Below are 5,767 nucleotides of genomic sequence, written 5' to 3'. Positions count from 1 at the left end.
TTGCAATTATATTTCTTGATTTAGCCATTGGAACTGGGGTGAGGTGATATCACAATGTTGTTTTGATTTGTATTTCTCTTATGGCTAGGGAGGTTGAGCATTTCCTCATGTATCTATTGCCCTTCCTTCTTTCCTCTTCAGTGGGCCTTTAGCCCACTTATTTATTGCCCAGTTGTTTCATTGAAAATTTGTTGTTGGGGAATTTAATTTTTTGAGTTCCAGGTATATTTTAGATATGAGACCCTTGATCTTGCTAGCTATGTGTTAGCCATGCAGAAGTTCTGCAATTCCATGCAATCCCATTTTTCCAACCTTTCTTTGATTTGTTGTGTTTCCAGGTCTCTATTAAGAAAATATTGACCTGTGAAAAGGAGACCTAGGGTTTCTCTAATTCCATCCTTTAAAGATTTCAGAGTGTCTGCTTTGACTCCGAGGTATCTGATCAATGTGGAGATGATTCTGGTGCAGGGTGATATATAAGGATCCATCTTTAGTTTTCTACAAATGATTAACCAAATTTTCCAGCACTATTTACTGAAGAGGGTGTCTTTCTTCCATTCTAGTTTTTAGCTCCCTTATTGAAGATTACAGTGCTATAGGTCTGTGGGTTCATTTCTGGGTTTTCAATTCTATTCTAGGTATATTTTAGATATGAGACCCTTGTCCATTGTATGGCTAGTGAAGATCTCCCAATGCGTGGTCTTTCTGTTGATCTTGTTAGCTATACCCTTTGCCATGAAGAAGCTCAGCAATTTCATGCAATCCCATTTGTCCAACCTCTCTTTGATTTGTTGTGTTTCTAGGTTTCTATTAAGAAATTTTAGGCCTGTACCAAGGAGACCTATGATTTCTGCTATTCCATCCTGTAATGTTTTCAGAATGTCTGCTTTGACTCTGAGGTCTTTGATCCATTTGGAGTTGATTCTGGTACAGGGTGTTATATAAGGATCGAGCTTTAGTTTTCTACAAGTAGTTAACCAGTTTTGCCAGCACCATTTACTGAAGAGGCTGTCTTTCCTCTATTCTAATTTTTTAACTCCCTTATCAAAGATTAGATGGCTTATATGCCTGTAGGTTCCTTTCTGGGTTTTCAGCTCTATTCCATTGGTGCTGAGGTCTGTTCTTGTGCACGTACCAAGCTGTTTTGATTACTATGGATTTATAGTAGAGTTTGAAATTTGGTATTGATATTCCTCCAGCACTGTTCTTTCTGTTAAGGATTGTTTTTGCTATTTGGGGCCTTTAATAGTTCCATGTAAATTTTTGGATTGCCTCTTCTTTTTCCTTGAAGAATGCCGTGGGAACATTGAAAGGCATCACATTGAATTAGTAGATAGCCTTGGGGATTATTGCCATTATCGCGATGTAAATCCTTCCAATCCAGGAACATGAGAGGTTTTTCCACTTTCTAATTTCTGTTTGATTTCCCTTTTCACGTTTTTAAATTTTTCTTTTTTCCACGTTTTTTAAATTTTTCATTATAGAGGTCCTTCACTTCTTTGGTTAAGTTAATTCCTAGGTATTATTGATTGTGGGGCTATTACAAATGGAGTTGCTTTCCTGATTTCAGACACACTTTTCTCATTGCTGCCATACAGAAAAGCCATTGATTTTTGAGGGTTAATTTTATACCCCATTACTTTGCCAAAATTTAGAATCAGCTTGAGTCATTTGGGTGTGGAGTCCGTGGGATTCATTAAACACAAGCTAATGTCATCTGAAAAGAGGGAGAGTTTTATTTAATCTTTCCCTGTTTGGATCCCTTTATTGCCTCTTTTCTTATTGCTGTAGCTAGTCATTCTATTACTAAATTGAAGTGGAGAGAGTGGACATCCTTGTCTCATTCCTGAGTTAAGATGAAATGGCTTTAGTTTTTCACCATTAAGTAAAATTCTGGCTGTTTGTCATATACAGCCTTTATTGTATTGAGGAATGTTCCCTGGATTCCTAATTTTTCCAGAACCCTCATCACAAAGGATTGTTGGATCTTGTCAAATGCTTTTTTCTACATCTATTGAGATAATCATGTGGTTCTTATCCTTGCTCCTGTTGATGTGATGAATTATGTTAATTGATTTGTGTATATTGAACCAGCTTTGCAGCCCTGAAATGAATCTTGTTTGATGGTGGTGTATGAGTTTTTGGATGAATTGTTGAAATTGATTGGGCAGAATTTTGTTGAGAAGTTTTGCATTAATGTTCATCAAAGAAATGGGTCTATAGTTCTCTTTCTGTGATGAGTCCCTGCCTGGTATTGGGATGAGGGTTATGATGACTTCATAGAATGAGTTCGGTAGTGAACTTTCTATTTCAATTCCATTGAAGAGTTGGAAAAGTATTGGTGTGAGCTCTGCCATGAAGGCCTTATAGAATTCCGCTGTAAAGCTGCTTTTCTGAGATGGGAGGTCTCTTATTACTGTTTCTATTTCAGTGTTTGATATGAACCAGTTAAGATGGTTTAACTCACCTTGGTTTGTTTCAGCATTTCGATATTGGCTTGGAAAACGTCTATTTCTGCCAGGCACTCTAACTTATTAGCATAATATTTTGAGAAGTATTCTCTTATAATGTTCTGAATCTTGGTTGTTACTGTGGTGATGTTTCCATTCTCATACCTGAGTTTATTTATTTGAGTGTGTTCTCTTCTTTTTCTCATAAGATTTGCTAAGGATCTGTCAATTTTTTTAATTTTTCAAAGTATCAACTCTTTGGTTTTTGGTTCTTACAATTTTTATTTTTGGATTCTAATTCGTTTAATTCTGGTGTAATTTTAATGATTTCTTTCCATCTACTGTATTGTAGCTAGGCGCCAGTGGTTCATGATTGTAACTCTAGCTACTAAAGTGGCTGAGAGCTGAGAATCATGGTTCAAAGCTAGCCTAGGCAGGAAAGTCCATGAGACTTACCTCAAATGAGACAAAAGAAAACTGTTAGTTGCTCAAGTGGTAGAGCACTAATCTTGAGCTGAAGAGCTGAGGGGCAGTGTCCAGGTCCAGATTTCAAGTCCCACGACTGACAACAATTAAAAATAAACATTTACAAATAATATTTTGACATAAATGTCAAATATATATTCTAAAAATTTTTAAATCCTCACTGGATATATTAGTTTATATAAATATATAGAAGTGTTTTCTGGTTTTAGTTGTTTTTGAGTCAATTGTGTAAATCAAACATTTCTCATTCAATTCATATGTGTAGTTTTATAAACTTATAGGCCATAGTATAAAATTAGCAGATATGTGATAGACAGTGCTGTTTTAGGTATCTACCTTGGCATTCTAAAATTAAGACTTCTCCCCCAAAATCGATATGCCCTCTAACCTTGTCAGAGGTTTCATCTTATTGGAGCAGAAAAGTATCATCGTTTGGAACAACTGTAACATTTTACATGTATTCCACTTAGTTTAACAACCAAAACATTCAAGTCATCTGAACCATGCAAGTAATAACAAAATGTCTTCTGACCTTTTTATTCTCTTAAGAGATGAAAATCTTTAATTATACATTTATTTTTTTCTGCCTAAGATCCTATATCTTAGGAAGATCTTTTTGTGTAACCCTGTGTTCCTGATACGAAAACCAGAACAAAGGCAATAATGAAAATAGGCAATGAAAATACTTGAAAGCAGTATTGCCATTTTCACTATATTAAGTGTGCCTATCCAAGAGCATGGGAGGTCTTTCCATTTCCTAGTATCTTGTGTAATTTCTTTCTTTAACTTTTTATAGTTTTATTTATTTTTTTTATTGTGAAAATACTGTAAAGAGGGTTTATAATTATATGGGCAACATAATGAGTACATTTCTTATCAATCATTGTAGACTCCTCCTTTGTTTCCCCTTCCCATCTCTTCCCATGCTCCTCCCGCCCCCACAACCCAATCCTTCTTCCCCCCACCAAAGTTGTAAAGTTTGTATTCGACATAATGACTTGTATACCTCATTGTTACAATAGATCCACCTGTATCCCTATTCAAATAATTTGTTTTTTTCTCTTCCCCTCCACAAATTATATCAACATCAAATACAGTGAAAGCAGGGGTTACACCATGGGGCAGGAACATACAAAGCAACAAAGAACTAATCTTATAAATGTGTTAGAAACAATCACCTGAAAGAAAAAATACATTTGAATGCTTATCTTAGGGTTCATTTCTCTAACATCAACTTATCTGACCTTTCTGCTTGACTCAGAATATACTAGTTTTAGCAAATAAGGGAAATCATGGGACCTAAGTTTCTTTGGGCCTGGGTTACTTCACTTAATATAATTTTTCCAAGTTTTTCAATTCCTAACAAATGGGGCAATGTCATTCTTTCTGATGGAGGCACAGAATTCCATTGTGTATATATACCACATTTTTATAGTTTTCATTAAATAGTTCTTTTACCTCTTTGGCTAGGTTAATTCTTAAATATTTTATTTTGGGGGAGGTTATTGTGAATGGGGTTGCTCCCTTTCTGCTTGTACATTGTCAGTGTACAGGAAGGCAACTGATTTTATGGGTTGATTTTGTATCCTGCTACTTTGCTGAAGTGATTTATGATTTCTAAGAGTTTGGGAATGGAGTTTTTGTGATCGTGAAGGTATACTATTTTGTCATCTGTAAAAAGGGATAGTTTAACTTCTTCTTTTCCTATGCGGATCCCTTTAATGTCTTTTTCTTACCTTATTTACCTGGGTAAGGGTTCCAGGACTATTTTGAAGAGGAGTGGAGACAGTGGGCATCCTTGCCTTGTTCCTGATTTTAAGAGAATTGGTTTTAGCATTTCCGCATTAAGTATAATATTGGCTATTGGTCTGTCATAAATGGCTTTTATTGTTTTAAGAAATGTTCCTTCTATTCTTATTTTCTCCAGAGCTTTTACCATGAATGAATGTTGAATTTTATCAAAGGCCTTTCCAGTATCTGTGGAGATAATCATGTGGTTCTTGACCTTGACCTTGGCTCTGCTGATGTGTAAGATTACATTTATTGACTTATGTATGTTAAACCATCCCTGCATCTCTGGGATGAAGCCTATCTGATCATAGTGTATGATTTTTTTTTTATGTTTCTGGATTCTGTTAGCTAGAATCCTGTTAAGGATCTTTGCATCTGTGTTCATCAAGGAAATTGGCCTGTAATTCTCTTTTTTGGTTGGGTCTTTGCCTGGTTTGAGGATGAGTGTGATATTGGCTTCGTAGAATGAGTTTGGGATAGCTCCCTCCTTCTCTGTTTCTCTGAAGAGCTTGAGGATTATGGCCATTAGTTCTTCTTTAAAGGTCTTACAGAATTCTGCTGTGAATCCATCTGGTCTTGGGCTTTTTTTGTTGGAAGACTTCTGATTGTTTCTGTATCTCGTTGTAGGATATTGGCTTATTTAATGATTTACTTCTTCTTTGCTCAGTTTGGGCAACTTGTATTTCTCTAAAAATGCATCCATTTCTGCCAGGTTTTCTTACTTTAGAGAGTATAACTTTTGAAATTAGTCCGTTAAGATTGTTTTAGATATTTTGTGTATGTATTGTGAATTTTCCTATGGCATCCCTAATCCTGTTAATATGGGTTTCCTCTCTTCTTTTTAATTAATCTTGCCAACGGTCCATCAATTTTATTTATTTTTTCAAAGAACCAGTTTTTTCTTTGGGTAATTCTGGCTATGGTTCTACAATTTTCTAATTCATTAATCTCCAGTCTTAGTTTGGTTATCTGGCTCCTTCTAGTAAATTTAGGTTGCATTTTTTTTCATGTTTTTCTAGCTATTTTAATTGCAACATGAG

This window comes from Dipodomys spectabilis, unplaced genomic scaffold (genome assembly GCF_019054845.1).
Source record: "Dipodomys spectabilis isolate Male_0828 unplaced genomic scaffold, ASM1905484v1 ptg000298l, whole genome shotgun sequence".
Taxonomy (NCBI): domain Eukaryota; kingdom Metazoa; phylum Chordata; class Mammalia; order Rodentia; family Heteromyidae; genus Dipodomys; species Dipodomys spectabilis.
This window is presented reverse-complemented; position numbering follows the sequence as displayed.